Source organism: Amblyomma mixtum, chromosome 2 (genome assembly GCF_055824585.1).
Source record: "Amblyomma mixtum isolate Tamu chromosome 2, ASM5582458v1, whole genome shotgun sequence".
Lineage (NCBI taxonomy): Eukaryota > Metazoa > Arthropoda > Arachnida > Ixodida > Ixodidae > Amblyomma > Amblyomma mixtum.
The window spans coordinates 117,633,358-117,648,995 of record NC_143013.1 but is presented as its reverse complement, the minus strand read 5'-3'; positions in this window follow the sequence as shown (position 1 = coordinate 117,648,995).

The window sequence follows — 15,638 nt, the reverse complement described above, 5'->3', positions numbered from 1 at the left end:
TCTCTTTGGGTGATCGCGGCGTTTCACTGCAGACTTAGTTACGTCATACATTAGGTTTGGTGGAGCTCGTTGAGCCTTTTGCCGGTGCAAGCATTGCGCTTTTATTTTAACGATGCAGCTTTCAGAGTCCTCGTGTCGCAGAAAAGCCGGCGTCATCTTCGTTGGCCGCGAGCTAAAAATTCACGCTAAATCCCTCGAGAAGCAACCAAAGTGGTACACCTTGGTCATATAACCTTGTGACGTCATCACAACTTGCCCATCGAGTTATGAGCAAACTGACCACCGTGGCAGGTGACAGTTAAACTAATAATTGGTCGCGAGAGGTTCCTGGGGAAGAGCAACCAACTTACCAGCTTACAAGCTCCACGCCTGGCAGCACCTGCCACGAAAGAGCGGTGGCGCGTCGCTTGATCGCTGCAACACTCGCCGGGAGTGGTATGACAACTCCCAATGATCTATGAAGGTAAAATATGGAATCACCGATTCCGCTTATACGGGAATTAACCCATTAACGCGTATACGCGTCAGACATCTTCCTCGTCATACCCTTAAAGCGGAGCGTAATTGTCTCCTCCAGTTTTTGTTTTTCGGCTGGAATGTAACTAATGTAGCTTCGCTGGACCATCACACGCAAATGCCCTTATTAAGGCGAAAGCCTTTATTGCCTCATCGTTGTCGACAGAAGGTTGTCAGCAGAGGTGTCACGGTTTTTCTAGTCAGACCAGAAAAAAAAAAGATATTTCTGCACGACGGGATTCGAACCACCATCTTTCCGTACCGCAGCCGAGCGTGCTAATGGCTACGCTACTTCCTGCCAACGCATATGTACTTCTCCTTGTCTACGACGCTGGAGAGTGTTTGCAGAAAGGCGTCGAATCAGACCGATGCTTCCCAAACACCCTCCAGTATCTACAGCATCATTAACTAATGAACAACCTTGGCGGCTTATTTACGATTTGCTAGGACTCGAAACAAGATCATTTCACGCATGAGTTGTCGTTTTGGTCGTGGCACATTTTGTGTGCTTCAGAAACTTACATAAAACCCTAAAGGCTGTGGGAAATGCCACTTATGCCACAGGGACTAATAACGCAAATAAAAAAATTGAGAATTCGCCGTTCAATACCAAGGGGGTGGATATTTCGGTTTGTATTCTTTCCGGAAAATTCCGCGTACCTTTTCTGGGTGTTTTTATTTCAGAACGCAATATTCGGTTTTGCTTGCTGAACATTATTTTCCGCGGATGAGTTACCGGATGATTCGACGACAATATGGAACTCCTGTGCGGTCAAAAGTCACTTGTTTATCTTGTTTTTTTTTTATTCGGCACGAACAGCCGTTTTGCCAGTAATTAACATAAATAAGCTAGTGCTTAGAGCTGCGCATGCGGAAAGAAATACGTGATCCGCTATGTAAAAAAATAGCAGAAGTAAAATGATGGAGCCCTCAGACAAAAGCTTAAGTGGAAGTTCTCTTCTAAAATCTCGGTTGTCTTGTTATCATTGGGCAATTGCGCTGGGCTGGGCAAGAGAGTGAGGCGGCACATGGTCTGCTCGTTGAAGGCAGCAATGGAAAATGGGACTGTCTCCGAACCGTCGCGGTGGCCGGAGCATGTCAATTTTTCTTCACGCTTGTGCATAATTTCACGTCAGCGTCCTAAGATGCTGTGGAGAAGCCTATTTAACCACCATGAGATGACGGTAGAAAACACTTCTCTATCAGACAGCGAGGGCGTGGAGTGTCCAGGTTAGCGGTGGCGTGCACGGTAGCTGAGCAATGCCTCAAAACGCACAATTCAGCTACCTAATCTAAAGGTACCATCGTCTCACCACGCTGGTAAGTTCTATAGTTGGTTAGTTTTCTCCTGTGTCTGTGAGCACCTGCGAGTCAATCGCTATCTAGCTGTGGCGTGCATGTCGAGGATACTGCCCTTTTTCGGCTAAAACCGAGTTTCTAAAAGTGAGTTCGGCGTACTTTTGTTGTTTTTTCTTCTCGGTTTAAAGCAAAAAATCGAACCTCCATGTCAAGTGCCACCTTCTCGGGCAAAAATTTTGAAAATCGGAAAATTGTAAGATACTGTTATGGAGATATTGAAGGTAATGGTCCATTCTTCTGATAGGTAGCAAGATCTTGTTTTTTTAAAGTGCTTCAATCGATTGCATCGCATAGTTAAGACTGCCATGAAAAACCAATGGGGAACACGTTTGAGGAAAGCAAGAACGTTAATAGAACAAAAAAAAAATGTAAGACTGCCGTCGGGTGTTCTGCGGACATATGGATTGTTATAGTGAGCACTTACATTATACGAAATAATTGCGTGAATTAAAGGTTTCCCGCAGAAAAATGCTTTTCTTCAGAATTGCTAGGTATGATACCAAAGCGCGCCTTATAAGATCCCTAGGCACGAGTGTGGACCACTATCACCTGACACGCCAGTACTTACATAACTCAGACATGAAATGAGAGCAGCTTCGCAACGCATACTGAATTCTCTAGGCACGTTTTCCTCGAGACCGCGATTATCATCTGAAGATCCCCAGACACGATCGCGCGGTGCTTAGAGAGCGTTTGCTGTAACACCTATGCCGCACCACTGAAGCCTCAGCTTCTGTCAGGTTGCGCAGACTTGCTCAGGCAAAATGAAAATATTGCAAGGACACACGCGCTCGCTCACACACACAAATGTGCAAGTCCGCGCCCTTGTGCTCCATTTAATTTTATGCAGAGGCACACCGGGAGCAAATTGAGGTTGGCCTGCGTCTTTTGATTACTGCGTTTTATCGGCAAAGAGTTCAATCTCATTGAAAAAGTGGAGCACTTTAACCTATAAAAGGCAAATAAATTAAACACGCGTATCTCTCTCACCTGATGTTTTCACAAGTGAACTGCTGTGGTACCAATGCTTTTTTACATGCGGGTCGGGGAGGCTAGCACTCCGCCATCCACATCCATCCATGGTGATTGTGAAATCCGTAACAGTCTCGACGTCGTTATGAATGCCACGGGTTCCAATCGAGTGGCTAGAAAATTATTTTTGCAGTTCCAGATACCACTCCAACAGACATTATCTCACTGCTGAAAGACCGTTACGTGATCTATGTGATCCAACTGAAAACTTGGTTGCTTCTGTGGGGATTTTCTCTCACATCGCCGGCGATGAGGATGCCGGCTTTTCCTCTCAACGGGGCCCTTTACGTTATGACGTTAAAACTGTCCAGCCCTCGTTTCTCTGCCAAAGAAGTTACCAGCCAAAATAGGGCACTCGCTAGTTGGAACGCCAGCGATGTCCAGGTAGGACAACATTTCCTTACATGCCCAACAATTTTGGACTTTAACATTTTTGAACAGGAAAGAGTTTATAGCGCAATTTTTTTCCCCTTTTGTAAGACCTCGCTATAACAATCAATATACCCGCAGATCTTCCGTCGGCAGGCTTACAATTTTTGCTATTAACGTTTTTACTATCGTGAAAATCGTTCCCCGTTGTTTTTCTTTCGAAGTCTTAACTGCTCGATTCGAGGTTTGTTTGGTTTATTGGTTTATTGGGGTTTAACGTCCCAAAGCAAATCAGGCTATGAGGGACGCCGTAGTGAAGGGCTCCGGAAATTTCGACCACCTGGGGTACTTTAATGATGTACACTGACATCGCACAGTACACGGGCCTCTAGAATTTCGCGTTCAAGAAATTCAGCCGCCGCGGCTGGGACCGAACCCGCGTCTTTCGGGTCAGCAGCCGAACGCCGTAACCACTGAGCCACCGCGGCGGGGTTCGATTCGAGCGATGGAAACACTATAAAAGAAAGATTTTCCTACTTATCGGAAGAATGGACCATTGCCGTCAATATTTCTATGCCAGTATGTCGCATTTTTGCAATTTTAGGAATTTTTGTGCAAGGATGTTGCTCATGGCAACCTGACAGGGTAGATCATGCACTTCAAACGGCAACAGCAAAGTGTGTAGAGACTGCCGCATTGAATTCACGACTCACCAACCTGTTGTGCTTGGAGTCGCAGCGTTTCGGACCTTCGGCCCAAATGAACAAAGACCCCGCAGCCGTCTGCGGCGCCGATGCCACGCAGCTTCCCAACAGCGGAGCGCGAGAGCTGGAGCTGGACAGCTGCTGCAGCTGCGGACTCAACCGAGCGGAGCGGCGAAATGGTGCAAACATTCCTTCTCACCCGGAACCCCGGGAGTAAAAGTGCTCTCGAGCAGCGCCGTAGGGAGAGGGTCCTATCTTGTCACTGAAAATTCGTTCATTCAATTTCCGACGGCGTCAGACAAGCTATACATACACATATGCCATCATGAAGATCATCCTGTCTCGATAGCCGAGGCAAACACGTAAAGGCTGACGAGGTCTTCGAACCCTACAGGTGAACGTAACGCTGCAGGCAACGGTACAGCTGTATATAGAATTTTTTTTGCAACGCACTAAGAATTGCGTCTGTAAAGCACAAACTCATTTCAGGAAAAAATACAGAAAGGGAAAGGCTGCATTGCGGCGACTAATATCACGCACGGTTGCACTCCAAAAGAAGAAAAGGAAACGACCAAGAAAAATACACACATACAGAAATTTGGGACTGGTAAATTGGTTTGATGCATAGGAAATGCTATAGCATTCCAGTCTACGAGTCCGCTGTTGATTATATTACAAATCTGCTTCTATTCCAATTCTGATTCTATTCTGATTTTGATGGCTTCATTTATTAATTTTTGCTGCGTCTGTCTTAGTTTCAAATGAGCTGAGTCGTTCTTAATCCGGAGACTCCCTCCTCTGCCCTATAAGTGCAGAGGAGGAGAGAGGCGATGGGAGTGTGAGGAGGACGGCTGGGAGATTTCAGGTATGACGACGACGGTCCCCGGGATTTCGTTCCAACGAAGCTACTATGCCATCGCATAAAAAAATTAGGCAGTGGCTTAGCTCTGGTTAAGCCTGGATATACAAGCGAAAAGCTTCAGTTATGCTGATTTGACGGCCGTCCACACACTGCCTGTGCGGAGGAGGAGACGGAAATCGGCGCGGTTAAAGGGAAGCTGAAGAGATTTTCGAATTCATTAAGATGCTCACGTATGTGTGTGACAACCTTAAAAATCATGCGGGTGAAATTTTTTTGCAGATTAATCACTTAGGAGCAACGTAATCGCCGTTTAAAATTGCCCGGTAGCTCCGCCTCCCGCTGTCCGCCGAGCGCTGCTGATGACACTGACGATGCGAGCCGAAACCGGAAACCGTGGGGTGGTGACGTAAACGTTGGTGTTCCGTCGCCACGTAGCCTCCGCGACCGTGCTTGTTTCTGCGTGCGTGCCATCATAAGCTGCTTCTAGCTGCCGTGTGTTTCTTTATTTGTGCGTTTTTATGTTTGTGGTGACGTACAGAAACGTGTGCACCATCGAATGAAGCGGTGAACCAGCATGCCGGCGTTCTGCGCAGCCTTCGGCTGCACTAACACCAGCGGCCGCGACGATGTGGTCTTTCATTATTTCCGGCAAAATAAGAAGCTTTTCGCGAGGTGGGTCGCTGCTGTGAAGCGAAGGGATTTCAAGCCCTCAAAGACTACAGTGCTATGCTCTGACCACTTTCGTGATGAAGACTATATAACCAGCCTGTCGATAATGCGTTCATTGGGCCTGTCAACAAAGTCAGCTCGACTGAAATCCGGGGCAATACAGTCTGTCTTCGCGCACAGGAGCTCGTCACCGCCATCGAGGCCAGCTTTCGCGAAAAGGAGGAAGCTCGAGGTAAGAATTTGTGTATTAACTCTATGAGAATTTGACTGCGCGAACCGGTGTTCTGTGTAGTGTATGGCGCGTTATTTCGTGGGTGCAAGACTTTCGGTAGTAGTGAGATGAACGGCGCTGGAATGAGAACGTCAGGACGGCAGCAAACTGCAGCGTACAAAATAAGTGCTTAGCTTTTATGCTTGCAGGCATGCATCATGCATCTCGTACAGCATTACTCATATCATAGCTCGGCCCTAAATTTTTTGGCTGAATAAAAATCTTAAAACTGCTACTAATACTGCAAGAGCTGGAGCGACGCGAAGTGCGCCTCACAACTGGAGACTGCGCACCGCGCATGAGCAGAGAACTTCGTTTGGTAAGCGAGCACGTGAAAAGACGTTATATGCAGCCTCTTTACTCAATTATGTTGGAGCTCACATATTCTAGGATTCATGCGTAGCCCTCAGTGGCGAGAACATAGGGAGTAATACGCGGCACATTTTTCTTCGTGCTCGGAGCGCCGACAAAACTCTTTGCAGATGTTTCTGGTATACGGGCGCGCGGCGGTTTTCAATTTGGTTTCGCCTGGGGCCTGGCTGATAGCAGCCTCGTCAGCGCCCAATGTGCGCAGTCATGGCGCTTGCAGTCCGGCCCCAAAGCGTACACGCGCCCGCGGGCGCTGTGTTAGCGCGTGAAGTTGCCTACCAGGGTGTAAGTTTTTGAAGAGATATTTATTGCTTGGCTATAGTATTTGCAGGAGGTGCTCCAAATCCGCAAATACAACATAATATGAAAATAAAAATTTAATTAAGATATGCAGTTTAGTGAGCTAATGGAAGCCTTCTGCCTATTACTGGTGTCTTCCATATCCCCCAATATAGCCCCAGGGATAAAATTAATACATGGTTAGTTACCCATTTTTTAAAAAAAATTTTGGACCATCTAAACAAACACCTGATATATAATAAATGACCTCACTTTGCACGGAGCTCGCCAATCAACAAAATGGTTTATGAAATAAACCAGAAGATTTTACTCATACTGGAGCACACTTTTGTTCTGTTTGCAACAATAACATCATATGGCTTATGCCTTTCAGGTTCTTGCCGGACTGCTGCAAGATCAAGACTGCACACCAGACGATAGTGCAAATCAAGAGTGCATGGAAAATGACATCACACCTGGAGGCTGCACACCAGACAGTCAAGAATGCACACCAAACAGCAATACAAATCAGGACTGTGCAACAAGTCGAATGCCACTGGCAGATGCTGCTGAGGACCCTGCACTGAACTTTTGTAAAAGTGCTGACAAGTCTGTTCAAGTTCTAATGCAGCCAATACCAGTAAAGTGTTCTGCCAGGAATACATTTATAATAACACATGTAGTCGTAAAAAATTGCCGAGTGCAGCATGGCTTCATACATTAATAATAATATATAATTGTGCGCCACGTGTGCTACGCCAGCCTTGCGATTCGGCCTGCTCGGTTGCAGCCCGAGGCCATCGAGTTAGTGAAAAAAATCACTTGTCGCTTGATCTGAGAACAGCACGATAAAGGCGGCCGCAAACGGATGGAGATATTCCTACAAGGGCTTGCAGTATGAAGCAACTCGCCTAAACAAGGATTTTAATTTACTGCCAGAAACCATCTTGGCACGCAGAACGGAAGGCGCACGTTTGTCACCTCGACGAGTTCTGCCGCAAAGCGCCGCGAACTTCTGTTTTACGCGTGTGTTATGAACCGAGCCGGCACGCAGCGACCGTGAAGCGATGCCAGCATAAAATTTGCGTGCAAAAAGAGCCTGATAACTTCTTGCGCATGTCAGTGGTCTGTGTGGATTACAAGCAGATTTGCGGCGGCACCGACAAGCGGCAAGACAACAGTGCCGACGATCGCATCCCGCTTACATTGCATTAGGAAAATTTCGTGGAGCAGTGCTATACAACATTTGCACGCTTCAAAATTAATTTATTGTATCTCTGAATGAAGTTTGGCTAGAAAAGTATGCTTACGAAAGGACATTTCCAACACGTGGAGATGCTGACACTTCGCTTTCGTTCAAGCCAAAAGCACCACTTGCGCCAGCATCGTTGCTTCCTTGGAGCGGTTTGCTCTTTGTGATTGGTTCTTACATGCAGGGGATGACGCCAAGATCCTCCTGGTAATCTTCGATGTGTTCCATTGTGATATAAGCATCAAACCAACAGCTCGAACCACCGCGCGACGCGCTTCATGTATTACATCGGCGGCGGCCGAGCAGGGCTCACCGAGCCAACGCCAGTGTTCACGTCACGAGGCGCCCAACCAATCACAGGCGGCAACGATGCTCGCGAGCTGGCCCGAGGCTGCTGCTGCACTTTTCGCCAAAATAAAATAGGTTTACGCTTTCCTCTGCCTAGTTTCGATGAGAAATTCGAATTCCGAGGGTTGAAAACTGTAAAGTGCATCTCTTCACTCAATTTTTTTGGAAAACCTTTCAGCATCCCTTTAAAACTGCCCGCAGGAATGCGGAGAGGAGGGTTGCCGGCTGCGACGCGGGCAACGCGCGGCTGCAACGAAAGGACAGACGGTGGGCGAGGAGGCGAAGCGCGCAGCTGTAGCGGCGGTGAGAAGGCGGCGCACATGCGCAGTAGCGCGCGGCTGCGCCGAAAGGTCAGGCGGCGGCGGCGGCTGCGGCAACGACGAGGAGCGACCACCTGCGCGGCGCGTGACGTCACTCGGTTTCGCGCATGCGCAGAACTTACCAGTTCGGCTCACGCGAAGCTCGGCTTTGACCCGCGTAGTGAAGTTTTTCGCTTTAAAACGTATGCTCTGAAAGGTGTGCACACAGAGAATACAGCCGTACAAGGCGCAGTTTAGTGTATAGTACTGCCGTGTCGTGACGCGGTCAAAAAATCCCGGGTTGCTTGACTCGGGAACTGAATGTACATCAACAAGCATTTCTTTTTATTATTTTATTTTCGCTATTCACTGAGAACGAGGCGTTCCTTGCTCCCGTGAAAAAAGTGCCCTGGCTTAGCTTATGGTTAAGCCTAGGATGCAAAGCATACCGCTGGCGGAGGCTGCGCGTCCGCAAGCGAGCGCACGAGTTGAGCCCCAGCTTTCACAACTGCTGCGACGTCAGCGCCCCTAGCGGAAAGAGCGGGAGTTGGGCCGCCGGTGGAGGCTGCGCGTCCGCAAGCGAGCGCACGAGTCGAGCCCCAGCTTTCACAGCTGTTGTGACGTCATATTGGAGCCGATGTAACGGCGTTACTAGACACTGGTGCCGAAACCCGGGTGATGTGAGGGTGCCAGCACGGTCTAGTGTGCTTGTTCTTGTGCGTCATGACTTGTTTCACGACTACGAGGGCATCGCGGATGGGCACCTCCCGCTACTTCTCGAGAAGGAGATAGCCGTTGCTCGAGGACTCGTTCAACTCCGTAACGGTTGTGCTACTGTCCTCCTGACGAATTTTGCTAAGGAGATGCGGCACCTCGCCAAGGAAACGGCTGTTGCCTTCCTTCACGACGTTACTGCCTCGCCTCGTTTATGCACCGCCGGGGCCAACCCTCAAGAGGAGGCTACATCTTGCCGTCTCCTTCAAACCGTTAAAATTAGCCCGGACTTGACGCCCGATCAAAAGAATCTTCTTTCGGCTCTTCTGACTGATTTCGCAGACTGCTTCGCCACTGGCTCCAAGGTCGGTCGTACTCCTGTCGCCAAGCACCGCATCATAACCGATGAGGCCACGTTACCGGTATGCCAACGCCCGTACCGGGTTTCTCCTAAGGAACGTGAAGCCATTCAAACGCAAGTGAATGAGATGCTTGCGGACGACGTAATCCAGCCTTCGACGAGCCCATGGGCGTCGCCAGTAGTCCTCGTCAAGAAGAAAGATGGCACCCTGAGATTCTGTGTCGATTACCGGAAACTAAACAACGTGACCAAAAAGGACGTCTATCCGCTCCCCAGGATTGATGATGCCCTCGACCGTCTACGCGATGCCAGGTACTTCTCCTCATTAGACCTCAAAAGCGGATACTGGCAAATCGAGGTGGATCAGAGAGACCGAGAGAAGACTGCATTTGTGACGCCCGACGGCCTATACGAGTTTAAGGTGCTTCCGTTTGGTCTTTGCTCTGCGCCGGCCACGTTCCAACGTATGATGGACACGGTTTTATCAGGTCTGAAGTGGCAGTCGTGCTTAGTGTACTTAGATGATGTCGTCGTTTTCTCGCCTACTTTCGAGCAACACCTGGACCGGTTGCGCATTGTGCTTCAAGCACTCAAAGGCGCACAATTAACGATCAAGCCGGAGAAATGCCATTTCGCTTTCAAAGAACTTCGCTTTCTCGGCCATGTTGTCAGTGCACAGGGCGTTCTCCCTGATCCGGACAAGACTACCGCAGTGTCAAGTTTTCCACGTCCCAGCGATAAAAAGACACTTCGGCGATTTCTGGGCCTTTGCTCTTACTACCGACGCTTCGTCCAAGATTTCTCCAAGATAGCTGAACCATTGACAGCACTAACCAGAGAAGACATACCGTTCCTGTGGGGAGGCGATCAAGAACAAGCTTTCCAGGAGCTCCGAAGCCGCCTCCACAGGCCCCCCATACTCGCCCATTTCGATGAAAACGCAGCAACTGACGTCCACACTGATGCCAGCAACGTTGGCCTTGGGGCTGTACTTATCCAGTGGCAAGATGGCGTAGAACGAGTTATAGCTTACGCGAGTCGAACACTATCCCGATCGGAGGCGAACTATTCAACGACCGAGAAGGAGTGTCTTGCGGTAATCTGGGCCATAAGCAAGTTTCGACCATACCTGTATGGACGACCCTTCCGTATTGTCAGCGACCATCATTCGCTGTGCTGGCTGGCCAGCCTCAAAGACCCGTCTGGACGCTTGGCTCGATGGAGCCTTCGTCTTCAAGAGTATGATGTTACCGTGGTTTATAAGTCGGGACTTAAACACCAAGACGCAGATTGCTTATCACGCGCGCCCTTAGACTCCGCTGCAGTGGAAAACGCCGACGATTTTCCCTTCATTGGGGCCATTACTCAATCTCATATGGCTGACCTTCAACGCAAGGACCAGGAGCTGGCGCCGCTCATCGAGTATCTAGAAGGCCGCGGTGGTCGGGTACCGCCTGTTTTTCGTCGTGGCTTGCAGTCATACACGTTACGAAGTGGGGTTCTCTACAAGCGCAATTTTGAAAGATCACAAGAGACATTCCTGCTCGTAGTACCTATGGACCTACGGCCTGACATCTTGAGCGCTTGTCACGACGAACCATCCGCCGGCCACTTGGGAGTTAGTCGCACGTTTGCCAGAATTCGGGCGAAGTATTATTGGCCGAAATTATTACCTTCAGTACGATCCTATGTTAAAACCTGCCGTGACTGTCAACGTCGAAAATCTCCCCCCATGAAACCAGCCGGATTTCTTCAACCTATTGCTCCACCGAAAACTCCTTTCCAACAAGTGGGAATGGATCTTCTTGGCCCTTTTCCAAAGTCAACTAATGGAAAGCGTTGGATTGTTGTCGCGACGGATTACCTGACCCGGTATTCTGAGACCGCGTCGCTCACAAATGGAACTGCCACCGAAGTCGCCGCATTCTTTGTTCACGACGTCGTATTGCGCCATGGCGCCCCGGCTATTATTATTACCGACCGTGGGGCAGCTTTTACGGCCCGCCTGACTAAGGAAGTGCTGAATCTTACACACACTAGCCATAGACAGGCCACGGCGTACCACCCGCAGACTAACGGCCTGGTGGAACGGCTAAACAGAACTCTGGCCGACATGCTGTCCATGTACGTGGATATAGAGCATAAGACCTGGGATCAAATTCTCCCATACGCCACGTTCGCATACAATACGGCACTTCAAGAGACGACGCGGATTACTCCCTTCGAGCTTGTCTTCGGCCGCCGAGTGACCACTCCCCTGGATACGATGTTGCCCGTATACCCCGACTGCGAAAGTGAACTTGATATGGACGTCGCTAGTTTTGCTCAGCGTGCAGAAGAAGCGCGGCAGCTGGCACGGCAGCGCATATACCTACAACAGCAACTAGACGCTGATCGCTACAACCAGGGACGGCGCTTCGTTTCCTACGAGCCTGGAGACTATGTATGGATTTGGACACCCGTTCGCCATCGCGGACTGTCTGAAAAATTACTGCGCCGGTACTTCGGACCATACCGTGTCCTCCGCCGCATCAGTGACGTTACTTACGAAGTAGAATCTGCCACCCGAGACCCCTCAAGCCGCAGACGACGCAAGCTCACTGACGTTGTACACGTCGTCCGAATGAAACCGTACCACGGCCGCCCTGCTGACCGATCTGGAGACGGATAGTACCCCGTTTTGTGTTGTGCTCCTCCTGTACCAACCAAGCCCACTATCTGTCAGCCCGTAGCTCACCAGTATGCTCCTAGTCGGCCGCATCGAGGCGATGCTGCAAACGAGGGGGGCAATGACACATGCCTTCCTTAGAAGATGAGGAAGAACGCAACGGGCCATTGGAGAAAGACGAAGTGACTCTGCTCCGTCTCGTGCTGACCTGACTGGCTGCCGGTGTTCCTCGGCGCAGGAGACTTCTTTGTAACGTTACGTTACAATATCACGTGGTGCGCCGATGTAGGTCAAGTGGTAGCTACGCGGCCGCGCGCGGCGCAGCAAGGAAGAGCTCGGTTGTGCGGCTAGTATGCTTCGCATAAAATAGAAACACTGGGCAGCGGCGGTAGCAGCAAGTGAACGCGGCAGTCCTCGAGGATGCTTGCCTTTCTCGGCCGCGCTCAAAGCAAATGTGGCGGCGAGCTTTCGAGACAAGGCGCTTCAAACAACCACGATGCGAGCGGTCGCGGTGGTTCGAAACCAATCAGGGACCGTATTTTTTTAATTTTTCGTTTCGTTTTCATTTGATTTAGTCGTGACGTCAAGTGTGACGTGAAAACAGGAAGTAGTGAAGACAAGAGCACTCCGCGTGTCCGGTCACTGCTCCACTGTTGCCCACGCTGTAGTGTGAAAGCACCACGGAGCTTGTAATGTAAATGCTCGGTCTTGCGGATAACTTCTAGAACGCCTGCACATGTCATACGTTCTTGTAAATGTCAATGTATGTGATAACCTTGGCTTGTGTACATATATGAAAAATGAAGAAAGTCATCAGACATGTTGGCCCTTTTTGATGGTGCTGAAAAAAATGGTAGGGGTATAACGTACTCAAACCGAGTAGACATTCGAAAGCATATGTTTAGCCTGATTGGCTCATGGTTTCGCTTTGCTAAGTCGTCGGCACGTCTGGCGAGGATATTAGACTCAGACTAAGCTCTGATCGAGGTTGAGCTGATCTGGTCTGTTCACGCCGCAGATGGAAGTTGATGAAGACTACGATGTGCAATGCACAGCGCGAGTTCAATGCACAGCGCATGAAGGTGTGCTTGCGCGGAAAAGCATTTATTTTTAGGAATGGTGACTGCAGTACTGGTTCTCTTGGACGCGGTCCTCAGAACTGGAATCCGATAGCTTCTGCTATTCTGCGGCCACGCACAATCAGCCGTTGCTGATCGCTCACGAAGGAGCTGGACAGAGCAGCTTCCCGTGAGGAGATAATGGGGTGGGGTATAGGTGGTTGCCGAGGGAGGGGGGGGGGGAGGCACTATGAGGGGCGTCTGCTCTGGGTAGGGATAGGTGGGGTGGTGGGCGTGTTCTTTAATGGTGTATTATTCGAGGATGTGCATGTCGAAAACGAAACAGAACTGTAATGGATTGTCGAGTAAGAGAGGCGTGCTATCGCATATCCCCAGCACCAATCCAATTGACTACCCCTAAATTTTTTTCTATGGATCAAGGGTTCTTAATTTTTGATGCACAAGGTTCGGAGTTGTTCGAAAGTTCTTAGAACAATGTTCTGACTTTTAGAAAATGCAGCGCATTTACGAAAGTCATGCACTAACTGGCGGGAAAAGCATTACATGTCGTTGTAATGTGCAGAGTATTAATATTCAGGTCTTTACTGGGGTTCACGTGGACACAAACGTTGCAAATTACTGCGGCATGCTTCTTGATGTACAGGACAAGAAATATCGGAATACCTTTCATAAGTTCCAGCAGGATACAATAGCCACCAGATTCACATCAATGCGAAACAACGAGCCAGTCCACGCATTCGCCAGGACGGTATTCCTTTAAGAGGATATCAGAACTCCAGATCAAAACGGTGAAACACTGCTACATTTCAATCGCAATAACGGCTGATAAATCTCCGCTGTTCAAGGCAGTTCAGTCTTTACGTATGGTTTGGCTTAACTTTTCCTTCTGATATCAGGATAACTTAATTGTCAATGTGCTGGAGTTAACTTGCAAAAATTTATTTGTGCGCAACGGCGTCATTTGTACCACGTCAGCGTAGTGTTAGAGACCTACTGCTTTTCACCAGCCCTTAGGCGAAAGTCCCCTCTCGCCATTTAATTCCCAACGCCTGCGAGTACGTAAATGCCGACTGGAGCGATGTCCCCCAACGGAACAGTCTCTCAAGATGCATACTCTCTTTGCCAAACCACAGGCAAGCTGATTTGCTTCTCAGTCGTGCGAAGTAGCATTTATGGCAACCCTTAAGCAATAAATCAATGTACTGTGAGGACTTTCGTAGTCACCTTTGAAGGGCTTTGCCAAGTACCATACGTGCTCCGCTCTATAGCTCAAAAACGAACCACGTGTCCTGAAGACTTTTGATCAAGGCTGTACACGGAACGCCTAGATAGATGAAAAGCATGAGATGGGCGTAAGAGCGAGCAACCTTGAGGTGAAGGGATGTACTAGGAAGCCTCATGAATTTTTGCCCTGTTATTTCGTACACTGTCTACGCTCGCCGCAGCATGCCAAGCAATGATGTGTTTGCGACGAAATTCAGCCAGAATGAAGAGGACAAGCGCTGGTATTTCTAGTCCGAAATCTCCGCAAAAGAAGTCTTTTCGGATTAATCCGAGTTCAGAAAACCTACAACGGACAGCGTATTTCGAAATGTTTCCGGTTTATTGTATGACACAGAATGCTAGGTGCGAAGACCTCCGGCGAAGACCTCTTATATAGCATTCTTTTAGAGTCCTAAACACTGCTGCCTTTTACTTTCGCTGTGTTCTAAGCCGGGGGACCAGTGTAAAAAGTTTGTTCAGCGAACACCTCTGCCGGACTCTGGCTCTCAGGGTATCGACCCCGTAGCGTATAAGGCGCGCATGAACTATAATGGTGCTATAAGAGAATGCACAACTCTGCACAACTCTGACCAAATTAGCGCTACAGTATGTTTACTGCTGCCTTATCTTTAACTGCATCAATTAAGGCTTCGGCCTGCTGAATAGTACAAGCGGAAAGGGCTTACTAATTAATACGCAGTAAATACAGCGAAGCGAGGCCGCTCGTCTCTATAATTTTTCCCCGCATCACCGCCAAGAATTTTCTGCAAACCCGAGGTGATCGCATTCACTGGAACACACGTCATCTGACGTGTGGTTCGGCTTTTTGTGCGGACTCAGTCATTTCATAATCCTTTGCGAAGACAAATTAGCGCAGCCTGAACATTGCGCTAATTAGCGTTAGGCAAGACACCTGTGACGCAGCGGAGGGTGCAAAACTCAGGCTCTGGACAGGCCGCCATTGGAAATTCGGAGAGAAAGCAAGCGTAGCAAGGGGCGGCAGAAAGTTAGGTGGGTGGATCAGATTAAGAAGTCTGCGGGGATACGGTGGCCGCAGCTCGTAAAGGACAGGGTTAATTGGAGAGATATGGGAGAGGCCTTTGCCCTGCAGTGGCCGCAGTCAGGCTGATGATGACGATGGAACTGAAAGAGAAAATCATAATGTTCTCTTTATCTCTCAGAAAAAGTGCCTTCCACGATACCATATTTGGTCCCTTGTGGAAG